Source organism: Culex pipiens, chromosome 1 (assembly GCF_016801865.2).
Source record: "Culex pipiens pallens isolate TS chromosome 1, TS_CPP_V2, whole genome shotgun sequence".
Classification (NCBI taxonomy): Eukaryota; Metazoa; Arthropoda; class Insecta; order Diptera; family Culicidae; genus Culex; species Culex pipiens.
In genome coordinates, this window is record NC_068937.1 from 92,137,308 (window position 1) to 92,154,694 (window position 17,387).

A 17,387-nucleotide genomic window follows, 5' to 3' on the forward strand; every position below is an offset into this window, starting at 1 on the left:
ATTTTAAAATGTTCGAATGTTTAAATTAATAGTAAAAATTCAAAATATCTGAATAATTTAAAAATGAAATTTAATGTTTGATATTTTTGAAATTTACAAATATCAAGAATTAAAAGAATACACTTAAAACCCGATGGTTTGACACAAACTGTTGTCAAACGAAAGGGGTCACTTTTTAGTTTGACACCCATTTTACAAACGAAAAAGTGACCAACCACCGGGGCTGAAAAATTTAAGAGATTAAAAATTGTAGAACCTAAGAATTCAAAATTATTTTTTTTTTTTTAGAATTTAGAGTTTTAGAACTTTAAAATTCTGAAATACTAAAATTCTTAATTTCTATAAATCTTTAATTCTTAATTTTTTTTTAGAATTTAGAGTTTTAGAACTTTAAAATTCTGAAATACTAAAATTCTTAATTTCTATAAATCTTTAATTCTAAAATTTTATGATCACAAAATTCTAAAATTAAATAAAAAATGATCCTAAAATTCTAAAAAAAATCTAAAAATTCTTAAAAATTCTAAAAAATTCTAAAATTACAAATTTTAGAATTTTATAATGTTATAATTTTATAATTTTATAATTTTATAATTTTATAATTTTATAATTTTAGAATTTTAGAATTTTAGAATTTTAGAATTTTAGAATTTTAGAATTTTAGAATTTTAGAATTTTAGAATTTTAGAATTTTAGAATTTTAGAATTTTAGAATTTTAGAATTTTAGAATTTTAGAATTTTAGAATTTTAGAATTTTAGAATTTTAGAATTTTAGAATTTTAGAATTTTAGAATTTTAGAATTTTAGAATTTTAGAATTTTAGAATTTTAGAATTTTAGAATTTTAGAATTTTAGAATTTTAGAATTTTAGAATTTTAGAATTTTAGAATTTTAGAATTTTAGAATTTTAGAATTTTAGAATTTTAGAATTTTAGAATTTTAGAATTTTAGAATTTTAGAATTTTAGAATTTTAGAATTTTAGAATTTTAGAATTTTAGAATTTTAGAATTTTAGAATTTTAGAATTTTAGAATTTTAGAATTTTAGAATTTTAGAATTTTAGAATTTTAGAATTTTAGAATTTTAGAATTTTAGAATTTTAGAATTTTAGAATTTTAGAATTTTAGAATTTTAGAATTTTAGTATTTTAGAATTTTAGAATTTTAGAATTTTAGAATTTTAGAATTTTAGAATTTTAGAATTTTAGAATTTTAGAATTTTAGAATTTTAGAATTTTAGAATATTTAGAATTTTAGAATTTTAGAATTTTAGAATTTTAGAATTTTAGAATTTTAGAATTTTAGAATTTTAGAATTTTAGAATTTTAGAATTTTAGAATTTTAGAATTTTAGAATTTTAGAATTTTAGAATTGTAGAATTTTAGAATTTTAGAATTTTAGAATTTTAGAATTTTAGAATTTTAGAATTTTAGAATTTTAGAATTTTAGAATTTTAGAATTTTAGAATTTTAGAATTTTAGAATTTTAGAATTTTAGAATTTTAGAATTTTAGAATTTTAGAATTTTAGAATTTTAGAATTTTAGAATTTTAGAATTTTAGAATTTTAGAATTTTAGAATTTTAGAATTTTAGAATTTTAGAATTTTAGAATTTTAGAATTTTAGAATTTTAGAATTTTAGAATTTTAGAATTTTAGAATTTTAGAATTTTAGAATTTTAGAATTTTAGAATTTTAGAATTTTAGAATTTTAGAATTTTAGAATTTTAGAATTTTAGAATTTTAGAATTTTAGAATTTTAGAATTTTAGAATTTTAGAATTATTTTAGAATTTTATTCTAAGTGTTTGAAATAAAAAAAGATATTGCTTTTATCTTTTTGTAATCTGCATTTTTTCAATTAGTTAAAATTTTATTATAAATATTTTTTTCATTCAAAAAAAAATTTGTAAACCTTTTAAAAATAATTATTTTTTTTTGTAATCTACTTTGTTTTCAACCTTTTTTATTTAAATTAATTTTATTTTTTCGGTAAAAAAAAATAAAATATAAAGAAACTGTAAAATATTAGAGAATTCAGGATGTTGGTAGTTTTTAAATATTGAAACTCATCATCAAGATGTTCCTGGCGGAGCACTTACACCATTCCAAAAATCCGTTTTTTCAATGTTAACTACTTTTTAGGTAATAAAAACTGTATAAAAAGTTCTGGGCCTTAAAGGGTTAAATCAGAGATACTAAAAATTTCTTTAAGGAGTTAATTTTTGATTTGTCAAATGTTAGAGTTTTTTATTATACAATTCTGAAGTCCAATAATCATAACACCCAATATTAGCCCTCATACTTCCGGTCTTCCAAGCTCACTTCCGATACTTTGAAATGCGCCTCTTCCATCATTTCAATGACTTGAAGCAACAGTTCTATTGATTAAAACATCCGGTGGATCAGGAACGCCGCCACGAGATGATTATTCTGTACCCTTTTTCTCTTACCTTGGGTAGAACTTTTGACATTCGGTGATTAATCCTCCTCCTCCTTTGGAATGAACCATATCCTCCATAAGCTCGGTTCCTTCCGGTCCTGTCTTCCGCCACGAAGACCTGGCCCGACGGATTCATGCGTCTCGTCCTCCTCCTCCACCGCCACGAAGACAGAATTCTGAATATCTGGAACATAAGAAACTATAATTTGGCCACTTGCCCACTCCGGCCGGGACTTTCCGACAGAAAAAGAAGCACAACTTACCGGTCAAAATCCTTCCGAAGCCCAACATCAACAATAACTGGTTCGAATCGGTTGCATTCAAGTCCAAACAAGACCAACTGAAGAGAACTGTCAAACTGTTTGCGTCGACGAAAATCGTGACGTCGAATTGAAGGGAAATCGATGGAAAAAACAATGTCGGGCATGTCGAGTGTTTGTCGTACGTTTGTCGTCCTTTCGACCAATCGATATCGAAACGGTAAAACCAAAACCGCGCGACAGCTTGTACGACGTGCGACATTTTTCAAGCAGGGCATGCGTTTCTTCACAGCAAGGTATACCTAGCTGAAGGAATAGATTTCGGATGTCTTCCTGGAGAAGATTAAGAAGAGGAAGTAGACTATCAGTTAACAGGAATACACTCAAACCCCGATGGTTTGACATCAACTGTTGTCAAACGAATGGGGTCACTTTTTAGTTTGACACCAGCACGGGAGCATGTTGACAGCTCCCATACAAACTGAGCGTACCCCGTTTTGTGGGCCCAGTGGGCCTAAGATGGCGGCCTTCGATATTATCTAGCCAATTTTTTGAAAATGGCGAATCAAAAATCAAATTATTCGCTCTACAGCATTGCCTTGGCGTTCTCGATTGCGAGAACCTACTCGAAACTAGGTGTTCGAAGGCTTGATTGTTGAGGCAATTGCAAACCTATTTTTACACCTACGCTTCCATCCACCCCGGGATTCGAACTGACGACCTTTGGATTGTTAGTCCAACTGCCTACCAGCGACTCCACCGAGGCAGGACCCAGGGAGACGACTCCTACACCTGGAAAGGGCTAACGACCTAACCTTTAGGTCAGTCCGGGGCCAACATTTACTTCCCTTCCGACGGAAGGCGTGATCAGACAAATCTCGTCTCGAAAAATGCCACCGGGACCGTCTGGGATCGAACCCAGGCCGACTGGGTGAGAGGTAATCACGCTTACCCCTACACCACGGTCCCGGCTGAAAATGGCGAATAGTTTAATTAAATATAGTTTTTGCCTTGTTTTGGTTTAAAACGACAAAATAAGCATTATGGAATCATTTTCTTTAAAAACTTGTTTATAGATACGCCACGTTCAAATATTAGTCTAGAACAGTTGAAGTGAGCGTGCCACAAAAGCCGTCACGAAAAAAAAGTTTCCTATGCAAATTTTAAGTTGCGTATTTGATGGGCGTACTCCGATGAGGCCCACTTGCCATCTGTCGGTGGATACGCGCAACTCACGAAAACTGTCATGTTAGGGGACGGTTGTTTGACACCCCTTTTACGCGGAGTTCACACACACTATCAAACGTTTGTTTTGATAGTGTGCGTGGGCGCCGTGTAAGAAGTGACAGTTCGTCACATTTTAGTTTGACTTTGACCAACCAACGGGGTACAAACTAAATAAGTGTCAAACGAAAAAAGTGACCAACCACCGGGGGTTGAGTGTACACGCATTTCGGATATCGAGCATTTTCAGCAAACGGGTTACCCGCATAAGCAGGTATACGCACTTCGGAAGGAACCGGTCAAGAAAAAAATCAAATGGGCAGCAGCGGCAGCGAAAGCAAGCCAGAGAGGGTGAAGAAAAGCCCCAAGAAATCGTTCCCTCTCCTTTGTTCTGCTGTTCGTAAAGCTGCTTCTGACCCCTTTTCTTCCGATCTGCATACCAGCCAATAAACATCAACCATACACTCACCATTTCGAGCCAAACATTTCATTAGGGCACAAAACCAAAAACCGCGTTTCGAGAAAATCGCTGGCAAAAAGTGGACAACTTGTTTCAATTCCTATTTAAAAAGAAAGCTTGACTGGTGGTATTTTTACTGATGATACGATAAAACACATCATTATCCTCAACTCTGCTTTAATGCTTCTTATTTTATGTTGATTTTCGCAATAAAACTCATAATTTTAAAAAATCTCATTATTGGGCCCTTTTAACTTTCAAACAGTTGTTCATAATGGGCCCTTTCTAAATGCAATTTCGAAGAGAACAGAAAGGGCACTAAAGCGCTGTCAACTGATTGTTGTTTTTAATGATGTTTATGGGCCTTTTTGTTTAGTTAGAAATAATGAGGAATTCAGCGAAAATTTTGATAATTGGTGAAGTTTTGTGATCGAATGGTGTAGATAAGGTATGTGAAACATAAATATTCTTCAAAAGTGTACTGAACAGCAGCCGCGGGCCGTATGAAATATTGTATTTCGACGATGTTTTTTTATGCAGAAATCCTTGGTGAAACGTAAACCAAACTTTGTTTTGAAGTGAATTAGTGTTAAGAATGTATGAAAAGATCACTTTATAACATAAAAAGTTCCTTAACCATGAAAAACTAACGTAAAAGAAAAGGGCACATTTGGACATTTTGTTTGGGTTTGTAGTGAACATTGTTATGTGCCCTTTTGTGTTTTTCATTTTTTCAATAGGAAATTGTTTGCTATCATTCTGATTCTTGGAGGGCATGTAGGGAGTGTACTAATGAATGGAATAGTGGAATAATCCCGAATGTTTACGTTTTGGTTTTGTGCCCTAATGAAATGTTTGGCTCGATTTGTCATATCATTTTTCGGACCATACATCGCACCGCTGCTAATGGCCGGAAGTGCTTCCGGATGCCCGGGTCGATTGTCTCGTCCGTACAGGGGACTCACGTGGACGGTATGACACGTGTGATAGCGATTCATCGATGACGTCACTGGGCACGCTCCCGTGCCCGATGGCGGTTGATGCGGCGTTGGTGCGTTTACCTTTCTGCACACTGCCGGTAGATGAACTTCGCGGGTTTTTCGAGGCCGCACTCGAACTGCCACGGCCACGGCCGGCCTTCGGCATGCTGGAGCAGCAAATGCGCGGGTAATCACGGTTTATTACGGCGAAAAAATCGAAAAGTTTGAAGAGCTCCGAACACTTGACTTTAGCTGGCTGGTGTTGCCAGTCCCGATGAAAACACCCAAAAAGGGGAGGGGGTGACGGCGTCTGTTAGACTATTTGCAGCGCGAAGTTTTATCCCTAGTAACATTTTAGGTTTTAAGTAGGCCATAAAAGCCTATTTAGGCCGTATGAGGGTTTTCATAACCATGATAAAACCTGTAAGTTTAAAAATGTTACTAGGGATAAGACTGGTTGCAACGCGGCTCTACTTTGTTCTAGCTGTTTCATTTTTCAAATAGAACTGAAACAGACCACCCGCAACGCGGAGTTGCAGTTTTATTTTTCGAGCAGTATTTTGAAACCGGAATAAAACTGCTCGACGAGTTTGTTTCAAACGTGAGACGATTTGGAACTGGAATAGAACTCAGTTTCAAAAAAAAATCAGATATATAGAGATATCCACGTATTCTTACACACACACTATGATGCTGTGTTGATAGTCATACGCACTCAATTAAAAGCATTTTTTTGAAACAACATTTAGATCAGCGCGTTGCGAGCATCGTGTTCTAGTTTCATTTCCGCCAGTTCTAAAATTTTAAAACTGCTCGCAATTTGAAACAATTATAAAACTTCGCGCTGCAGACAGTCTAACGCGGAGTTGCAGTTTTTTCGAGCAGTATTTTGAAACCGAAATAAAACTGCTCGACGAGTTTGTTTCAAACGTGAGACGATGTGGAACTGGAACAGAACTCAGTTTCAAAAAAAAATCAGATATATTGAGATATCCACGATTTCTTACACACACACTATGATGCTGTGTTGATAATCATACGCACTCAATTAAAAGCATTTTTTTGAAACAACATTTAGATCAGCGCGTTGCGAGCATCGTGTTCTAGTTTCATTTTCGCCAGCTCTAAAAATTTAAAACTGCTCGTAATTTGAAACAATTATAAAACTTCGCGCTGCAGACAGTCTAATTGTTTCATATTGCGAGCAGTTTAAATTTTTTAGAACTGGCTAAAATGAAACTAGAACATGATGCTCGCAACGCGCTGATCTAAATGTTGTTTCAAAAAAATGCTTTTAATTGAGTGCGTATGATTATCAACACAGCATCATAGTGTGTGTGTAAGAAATCGTGGATATCTCAATACACTCAAAATCAGAATAACCCTTAAAAGGGTACTTTCTATCCTTTTTTCAACTTTACCCGTCGTCACCCTTTTGAAAGGGTACGAGGGCAAAACCCTTTAAAAGGGTACTGGCCCAGTACCCTTTAAAAGGATACTTGCAACATAGCGGTGCGCTCACTAGCGACATCTATGAGTCAATTTTTATTCGTTGAAATAGTGGTGCCATCTAGTGTAATTTTTCATAATTTTATTTTACAGGTAATTTTTTTCAGAAAAAAACGTTTTTTTATTGAGATAAATTAATCAATACAGTTCAATATAAATAATAATCATCAAACACCAACATGAATCACCAATGCACTCGATCGCGATTTAATCGCCTCGCTCCGGGATGGACGTCCATTTTGACGGGAATTTCGCACAGATCCGTTTTCACCGTGAGCAACCCGGAACTCGACATCATCGGCGGAGCGATGCGCAAGTTAGAATACGATGCTGCCTAGTGCCTACCTAAATCTGCCTTCGGAAAGGACTGGTTGACGTCGATCACTACGTCATCTGCCTCGACCTTGGCTACGGGGCCTGAAAAGATTTCAACTTATTAAAATTGTTTTTTTCCAAGTCGTACTGCAACAAACCCGTCTGCTGAAAGCAATTTGTTGGTTAGTTCTGCTCCTTCCAGCATTGCTTCGCCAACCGCTTCCGCTTGGCCTTACCGTCCACTCAATCCTCGTCGGTGATTCGGCCTCTAACCGACGGATCTTTGTTTGTGACGAGAAGTGGTCCGGAACAGCCGGAACCTTGTCACGAAGACCTAAAATCGACGGAAGAGGAACCGATGCCTTCAACCGAACCAAACACGCCGAAAATAAACATGACATTAGAAGTTCTCATTTTTGAATCCAGGGCGGCGCCGGAATCGTTCGCTACAGAGAAACTACCCTTTTGAAAGGGTAAAGCCAGCGAGGTGAAGTCAAAGGATAGTTTTTACCCTTCTAAAAGGATAATGTGTACCCTTTTGCAAAGGGTAAAGCTCAAATACCGTTTAAAAGGATACTTTTAACCCTTTCAACCGGTAATTTTATTTTTGAGTGTATATCTGATTTTTTTTTGAAACTGAGTTCTGTTCCAGTTCCACATCGTCTCACGTTTGAAACAAACTCGTCGAGCAGTTTTATTTCGGTTTCAAAATACTGCTCGAAAAAACTGCAACTCCGCGTTAGACTGTCTGCAGCGCGAAGTTTTATAATGGAGCATTTCCATTCGAGCAGTTTTTGCTTTTTTCTACAATGTATTTCTTATGGAGCGAACTGTCAAAAACTGCTCGACTGCGGGTGCTCCATTGTTTCAAATTGCGAGCAGTTTTAAAATTTTAGAACTGGCGGAAATGAAACTAGAACACGGTGCTCGCAACACGCTGATCTAAATGTTGTTTCAAAAAAATGCTTTTAATTGTGTGCGTATGATTATCAACACAGCATCATAGTGTGTGTGTAAGAATACGTGGATATCTCTATATATCTGATTTTTTTTGAAACTGAGTTCTATTCCAGTTCCAAATCGTCTCACGTTTGAAACAAACTCGTCGAGCAGTTTTATTCCGGTTTCAAAATACTGCTCGAAAAATAAAACTGCAACTCCGCGTTGCGGGTGGTCTGTTTCAGTTCTATTTGAAAAATGAAACAGCTAGAACAAAGAAGAGCCGCGTTGCAAGTAGGGGAAATATACCCATTCTAATCAAACACCTATCTTCGCCATATGGAGAGTTTGATGCTCGATCAAAGCTTCAAAAATACTATTTAGGCTGTAAACTTACCAGCAATAGCACCGCCTCGAGTAAGCACGCAAATGTATGCCACTTACTGGCCAAAAAGATCTAAGTTAATGCACTTTTGATCATAATTTCTATTTTGCGAGACCATTTCTCATCATTTTCAATTTAAAAGCGCTTAAGATATAAAATTGCTTCCAACTACCGGCAACATGTTCTTTTGCACATTAGTTAGTCACTCACTTGAAAAATAATCCCGAAACATGTAAATAATTAGCAAGCGCCATCAAAAAAACAAACGCGCTAGTCTTTTGACGTTTCAATTTTGACCATCCATTCCAATCGAAGGCTGAAGAAAACCGAGCGAGAAGCGAAGGCAAATAAAGAACAAAGGGTGGCCACCAACACCACCAGCAGCGCTTGTGGTGTTGCCAGGAAACTTTCTCTATAAATGCTACTTTTCGTGAGTGTTCGCTCAAAATTACATCAATTTTGGCAGCACGAAGCAGACCCAAACGAGCGTTGGAAGAAAAAAAGAACTAAGCTGAAAATAGAAAAATGGGCGTGGCCCAATGCACACGACTGATTAGAATGCGCTTTTGAAATATTTTTTTAAAATGCTTGTAAAAGGAATAGCATAACTTTAAATAAAAGTGAAAATAAACAGAAATGTTCACAAAAAGTTGCTCTACTCGTTGGTGTACTAGGTTTTACTGAATTTCAAGGAACACTCCAGATTATCCAGCATCTTTCAAACAAGACCGCTTATTAGGCTTAAAATGGGTTTATTTCCCCTAGTCTACGAAATGTTCCAAAAATTGAGCAAGGGGGGAGTGCTGAAAAATTCTCGGAAAATTTTCTTATAAGAATTCATCAAAAAATGCACAAAGACCTTGCGTTACGCGATACAGGGGGGGTAGGGGGGATCACTCATTTGTTACGATTTGTTACGAAGGGGGGGAGGGGGTCCAAAATCCCCAAATTTTGCGTTACGCAATAAAAGAACGCTCCCTATGCGGCAAACTCGCAAAAAAGCAAAATGTCGACGCCAACATTTCAAAAAGCATCATGTACAAACCATGTGTTTTGAGAAAAACGCATTTGAATGTCGAGCATCATTTTTCAATTCCCATTTTAATATAAAAGCAATAGAAGATGTTCTAATGATAACAAACGAAGAAAAACGTTGCTTTTATTGATACTTGATCATCCATATTCACTAAAACATGATTTCCGGCTTTATATTTAAGAAAAACAAACATAACTTCTTTTGAAATCATCAACGTCTATATCACCCTCCCAGTCACGAAATATTCTAGCAGAGCTGGTTCTGCCAGAATCCTGCTAGAACGGTGGAACATTTCTGCTAGAATGCTGTAAGAATATCCAGCTCTGTGAGAACTCTGCTAGAATCCTGCTAGAACGTCGTGACTGGGCTGCTGTCATTGAAGGGGAAGCTTTCAGCCCTCTGTCACGACGGCCATGTTTCTGAAACCTAAATGTTCGACGCGAACATGAAGACAACAAAGAAGATGAAGAACGCATTTGCTGTCAAAATTTGAAAATAAACAAACCGCGTGGTAAAAAAAGCATAATTTCATAATGTTGAAATTATTTCCATGAAAAAATAACGAAACGGGACGGATTTCCAAACACAAGCGAGTCGACAGCGGGAGTGGGCCAGTCCTCGGAGAAGGTTATCGAAGGATGCTCGTAAAGACCAGCTCCGCCACAATCACCGGAATGGAACACCTGACGGGGTGTTTCACCAAACTGCCGCCAGGTTCGCATATGTTTTACGCTATATCCCTCTGATGGTACATTCGATGAACTAAATTTTAACCGATAGATTGCACCACTGTTACGTAAACAGTTACCGTACAGAGTAGTAACATTGGTTTTAAATAAGTTTAATCAAATTCTTCATTTTTCAAAAAAAAAATAAGCTAAACTATGCAAAAGTTTGCAGAACTGACATAACTATCGTTCATTTTTTTTTTAAATATATTATCGTGAAATTTCCCTTAAAACAGAAAAAAATATTTTTTTATTTCAATACCGTATGGTGGTACTGTACGGTAGGATTTGTTTATGTTTACTGCTGTTGTTGTTGTTTTTTTTTTTACTCTTTGCAGAAGCTGTGTTTTGAGTTTGCTCTCGAGCTGGACGAGGTCACGACACGAGAAGCAGATGATCAGGACGGGTGGATGCGGCCAAGGATGCGTCGGAGAATGTGATTTACCGGATCAATATTCCGACCAACCGGTACGATCTCCTGTGCCAGTAGGAACTGGTCCAGGGGCTGCAAGTGAAGAAGGAGTTCCCAGAGTTTAAGAAGGTTGCATCGGCGAAGGGTCTCCCGCAGAAGCTGATCGCTACGGAGGCCACCAAGCAGATTCAACCATTTGCGGTGACGGCGATGCCAAAGCGCCCAAGGACATTAAGTTTGTTCTGTTGAACCAGGTTGATAAAGTTATCAATCGACACACGCCCAGCTGATGGCTTATTTTCCGATCATCCGAGACTCACCGGTTTATCCGGTAGTTTACGACGCGAACGGAGTTGTTCTCTCGTTGCCGCCGATCATCAACGGGGACCACTCGAAGATCAGCACCACCCTGGTTCAATACCCGGAACTAGCCTTCCGCAAGGAAACCATTTTGACGGCAAAGGCCAACGTCTACATCGGCATCGACGAAAGTGCCGAAGCACTGGACAAAATGCTGAACCGCCTTTTTCCAACGACGCAAAACGCCTCCAACCAGCTGGAAGTGCTCATCCCGCCAACCCGGCACGACATGCTGCACGTGTGTGACATCGAGGACGTTGGCGCGTACGGCTACAACCGCATCCCGAAGACTCTTCCAGCCACAATGCACATCGCCCGCCAATGCCCCCTGAACAAACAGACCAAGCAACTCCGTGAACAAATCTCTCAAGCCGGATTTACTGAAGGCCTGACCCTCACACTGTGCTCGCGGGACGACATCGCCGGCTAGCTGAACCGAGATATCGAGAAAATCCCGGCCGTTCACATCGCCAACCCGAAAACCCTCGAGTATCAAGTCGTGCGAACCTCGCTCATCCCCGGACTGCTCAAAACCCTGGCCGCGAACCGCAAAATTCCCCTTCCCCTTAATCTGTTTGAAGTGTCCGACGTGGTCCTGGCGGATTCCAAGGCCGAAGTCGGGGCCAAGAACGAGCGTCGCGTTTGTGCCGTCAAGCTGCTGGATTGCGTCTCCTGTTACTGGGATGCCCTAGGACAAGAAGCAGGATTACTCCCTGCTCAGCCGCGTGTTGTGATCTCCGCCAGTGATTAATCACCCGACCTCGCTAGTGCTCGCCGCGCAAGTGCACTCCTTGAACCCGCCTCACGGTGCCCAGCTGGTTTCAGATCTACCAGCCCAGTTTAATTGCCCCCAAAAGTACGCCACGCTGAAATCGTCCGATAGGTCGTCCCCACGGAAAACGATCCCGAACGGGGATAAGATCACCCGGCCCGTGTGCTGTCGCTCGAAACCTCGCATCCGCAGTGTCCCCTATCACAGAGAGTTTGTACCGTTGCCACCGCAGTACTTCCTGCGCATCGTTTCCGACCGGTGGATTGTCGCTGAGACGCAACTTACGATTTCGTTTCGCCACCTGATTCTACCTGAGAAAAACCTTCCACCGATGAAGCTGCTCGATTAGCAGCTGCTGCCGACAAGTGCCCTGCGCGAGCCACGCTTCGAAGAGCTGTACCCGGACCGGTTTCCGTCGGCCGTCCCCATGTTACAGCAGAATCCGGGTTGTTCATTTGGTCTCGAGGAACGCGCTGGCCGAGCAGATCTTCATGGATTGGCACCAGAAGTTTGGCCAGAACTCGGGATGCAAGGTGGTCAAATTAACGGAGGAAACCGGAACGAATATTAAGCATATTGCCTAGGGACAAATTATCATATTTTAAAACTAAAAACGTTACTTAATCCACCTTTAGGTGGATGGTGCCTTCCTCACATTCATAAAGTCAATACATTCAGTAAAAATAGCAACATTCCCTTAACATGTTTAACAAATCAATTTTATTACTCATTCCTTTTGATAGGGTTCGCAGACCTTCAATTTTTCTGGCTCATCGGCAAGGTCTGATAAAAAAACCCTTCCAACGATCATTTTACTGAAATATCTGAGATCCGGCCTCGAAAAAGTGTATAAATAACACTTAAGTGCTAATAACTTTTGATAGGGTTGTCAGATCCTTGATGATTTAGGCTCATTTGAAAGGGTCTCTATTATCTAACTAACGACAGGTCGCATGATGGACCCGGACATCATTTTACTGAAATATCTGAGATCCGGCCTCCAAAAAGTGTATAAATAACACTTAAGTGCTAATAACTTTTGATAGGGTTGTCAGATCCTTGATGATTTAGGCTCATTTGAAAGGTCTCTCTATTATCTAACTAACGACAGGTCGCATGATGGACCCGGACATCATTTTTACTGAAATATCTGAGATCCGGCCTCCAAAAAGTGTATAAATAACACTTAAGTGCTAATAACTTTTGATAGGGTTGTCAGATCTTCAATGTTTTGTGCTCATTGGAAAGGTCTTTTTAATACCTTTCTGAAAATGTATAACATGATAGGGTTTCTTGCAAAAACCACCCTTTTTACAATCTTCCGGACATACGCCGTTTTTTTAGCATAACTTTTGAAGTACTTAACTGAACTTGCTGATTTTAAATAGAGACCTATGGGACCCCAAGACGGATCGAATGAGACTAATACGGTCAACATCCGTTCATCCAGTCCGGAGATAATCGAGTGACAATTTTTTTGTCCACCCACCTACACACATCCACACAGACATTTGCTCAGAACATGATTCTGAGTCGATAGGTATACGTGAAGGTGGGTCTACGAGGTCGAATTAAGAAGTTCATTTTTCGAGTGATTTTATAGCCTTTCCTCAGTAAGGTGAGGAAGGCAAAAAAATGAATTTAAAAATTTGTATCCATAAAAATGGATAGATTTTTTTTATTTCTAAATTTAAAAAGTTTAAAAAATTTCAAATATTAAAATTTTATTTTTTTTTTAAGGTTCATAAATGTTTTTAATTTTTTTTTCTAAAAAAAAAAATTTCAAAAATTCATAAATTTTTAAAAATCAAAATTCTAAAAAAAATAAAAACAAAAAAAATAAATTCAGAAATTTAAACAAATAACAATTTCAAGCCGTTCCTGGATCGCATGGCAGATTAAACGCTGAAGGAGCTGCTGGGTCATGTGGAGAAATACCTGGAGAGTCGTACATTAGCATGGGTTCGCCAACGTCCGACAAAGATTCGGACCATCCGCTGGTGTATCTGCATCACGAGGATCCGGAATGGGTTCCGACACCAAAGGCGGCCGCAGCTCGAACTCCGCTGGACTGGAGTTCAGCGACGCAGCGTGAACCAGCGTTGTTGAGGCTCTCTACCCGCCGGGATGTGACGAAGGCCCGGAAGGTTCACATTTTATTCATTAATAAAACAATTCTGGAAGAAGAAGACAACCTTGAGACCCCTACCCCCTCCTTCCCCGCCCATATTATTTTATTATTTTATATGAATCAAATCGACACATCAAGAACAAGTAAGCGCAGGTGATCACGCAGCTTGATCTAGGCTCGAAGGAAGGTCGATGAATGCCTCGAGGAGTTCCTGGCGGCCTTCCAGATAAACAGCCTGATATTATGACGACGGCGCGATTTGCGACAAAAACGGCTCCGACTTGTCTTCTTCTTCATCGTCCTTAGCGGAATCGGTGCTAGGTGAACATTCGGCGATCATGACAACCATCAGGTTCATATCCATCACCATACGCACCTTGTCGAAGGCAATCTCCCGCAGGGTTGACTCCTCGCAGAATCTTCTGCAATCAAAATGAATAAATAAATATATCCGTCCGTCCGTCAGGGTGGTGCCGAAGTCGACGTTCACCTGAAGATCTCAAAACTCCTGACCCGGCGCAGCAGGAACAAATTTGTCCGCGTTCCGTGGGTTAAAATCTTTCAGCTCATAAAATTTGTCGGGGCTGCCGACCGACGGCGGGCCGGGACACTTTTACAACAGATCTGCCACGGTCGTCGTCGTGCGTTGCATAGATCTTCTCGACGTGGGTGTTTTGGTGGGTTGGCGGTCGAAACGTTGCTGCTGCTGACCGTGGAGCTCGATATGCCGAAGCTTATGGCGGTGCCCATGTCTGCCCATGCTGTCGTTGCCGTGTTTCGGCCGCTGGCCTGTTGCTCGTCAAACTGGTAGATAAAGCGAAGTTCGTTCAGCTCGATGCGATGGCCGAGCACGCTGAAGAAGCCCAGCTTGAGCTGTTCGGCGATTTGGGGGTCCGTGAGTACTTTTACCGCATGAATGACCTGCTTGTACTTTTGCTTGTCCGAGCTGAGTATGATATCGCGCACGTTGAGCTCGTCGAGGATAAAGTTCACGAGGGATTTGATGTCGTCCAGATATTCCTTGCTCTAGTTCAGCGATTCTCAACCTTCTTCTAGGCTGGTACCCCCTGCCATGTAAATCAAGTAGGCCCGGTACCCCCGTTGAGAATCGCTGCTCTAGTTGATGACGATGACCTCCGTCATCGGGTACTTGATGGGGACGGTTCTACGATCGCGCATAACACAGCTCAACTTGACGACGGCCTGCATTCGAGAAACGGCACGCTCAATCGGCAGGTTGATGTACTTCATGTTTGAAGTAACGCTTTCATCTCCTTGGCGACAAACTCCAGCTGCGACTCCTTGAACGACGTAATCCACACGTCCATCTCGTTCGTCGAGCGCTTGCTTGCGTAACGACCCGCGTCATATCGATAAACAATCTTGTTGAACCACAGCAGGAATACGTCCTTGATGTCGTCTTCGTTGAAGCTGAAAGATGCATCATTAGTAGCAACGACTTCTAGAGAAACGCTCAAGATATCAAACTCACCGAAAAATCCCCGCGCGCACAACCGGCGAATTGATGAGGTACTGCCGCAGCGTGTCCACCCCGTACTTCTGCACCAGCTTCATCGGGTCCGAGTAGTTCATCTTCTGCCCGTCGGCGGCCAGCACCAGCCCGGTGCAGTTCGGTCCGGGTAAATCTCAAAATTCCATTAAGTTTGCTGGTGCGCCATCGTTACCTTCAGCTTCTGTCCCTCCACTAGGCCACCGTTCATCTGGGCCATGGCCTTGGCCGCCTCCACGTACTGGACGTAACCGAAACCCTTGGAGCGACCCGTTTCCTTGTCCATCACCATCACGGTTCCGAACAGAGCGAATTATGCCGCCAGCTGCTGGATGTTGATGGTCCGCTTCAGATTTCCCACAAACAGAACCTTTCCCTTGGTGGATTCCTTCGGGGCCTTGGCCTTTGCAGCAGCGGGACTGGCAATCGGAGCAGGAGCCTCTCGACCTCGAGACGGGGCGCCTCGACGGATTCCGGCGATGCGCACGAGATCATCCGTAAAGGTGGCCAAAATCAATCCGACTGGACGTGCCATCGTACCGAGCCTGAATTGACCGAAATTGTTTAATTTCCCAAGCATTTAAAATTTTTCAGCAAACTTACGTAGAACTACAGCAGGAACACGTCCCGCAGCCGCGTCCGCCCCGTATTTGTGCACCGCCTTCACCGGGTCCGGGTAGTTCTTCTTGCGCTTGCTCATCTTCTGCCCGTCGGCGGCCAGCACCAGTCCGGTGCAGTTCAGGTTCTTGAACAGGGCCGTCGAGATGACGAACAGCGTGTAGGATCGCGCGTCTGATCGAAAATGTGCTTTCAGCGCGGGATTTCCCGGCACGGCGGACGGAATTTCGATGTGTTCGATGCCGATGTGACTTTTTGCCGAACACATCCAAACAAAAAAAAAAGTTTGACAGATCTAGCTGTCAAGACCGGGGAGAGAAAGAGAAAACATGATGATGGCGGCTGCTGTCACGCTGGTAGTAAGCGATTTAAAAAATGTATGGGGGAAATCAATTTAAATTCAATATTTGCCAAATTAAAGATCAGTTAGAGATAAAATTTGACCTGGTGAAAGCTAATTTTTTTGTGAATCAGCAGGTCAAATTTTGTCACCCTGCGATTTGTAGTTGCTGAGATATTCACAAAAAAGTAAATTTCTCAGAACAAATTTGAATTTCTTACTACCAAACGAACAACGCCATCTATGAGAAATTTTGGCCCGTCGGGTAATCCATTACGGATGTTTCTGCACTTGGTCGGTTACTCCCTGCCGGAGATTGCAGCGAGTTGTTTGGAAGGATCAACAGCGGGACTTGGCCAGTCCCCGGCCTAGTACTACCCGGCAAATCTTCCCGGTCAATCGGAAGCAACAGTTCTCACCTTTTTTCGTAACAGATTTGCACACACAAAAAGTGATGTTTCTTGAAGATTTGGTGTAAACAAACAGACAACACCAATACTGCTATACTCACAGAGCCCACGCAGTAGTATTAGTGAAGAGCCCACGATAAACAACGTGGGCTCTTCACTAATACTACTATGTGGGCTCTTCGAGGTTTTGGTGACTGTCAAACGTTCTAGCCATTTACAGTGGTGCCAGAGGGTTGGAAGCTTTGTTATGGTTCGTTTTTCTTCGCCGAATGTACATGGCGCCTTTTGCAAGTGGAGGGGAAGTTTTGTTATGATTTGCTTTTCGTCGGCAAATGTACATGGCGTCTTTTACATGCTGCTTTTTTTCGTCACGAGATTCATGTAGTCTTTTATTTGACAGGTTGACAGGGCTATATAAACAGGCACTGCTGATGCCAGAGATTTTGTTTATGTTAAATAAGTGAAGCAACGAATCTCTCTGCATGGGAAGCTCCCGGGCTCAAAGGTATTTCAAAGAGGATCGTCAACACCGAATTTTCGAAGATTAAACACAAACAA

The 17,387-nt window shown here is 40.6% G+C and overlaps 1 protein-coding gene and 2 pseudogenes across 1 annotated transcript in view; 1 reads left to right on the forward strand and 2 right to left on the reverse strand.

Annotated features, from left to right (window-relative positions):
* Window positions 1–17,387, reverse strand: part of LOC120421011 (uncharacterized) — a 79,719-nt gene that overhangs the window by 17,925 nt on the left and 44,407 nt on the right. The window lies entirely within an intron of this gene.
* Window positions 5,385–11,922, forward strand: LOC120420998 (phenylalanine--tRNA ligase beta subunit-like; annotated as a pseudogene).
* Window positions 13,704–16,693, reverse strand: LOC120420999 (uncharacterized; annotated as a pseudogene).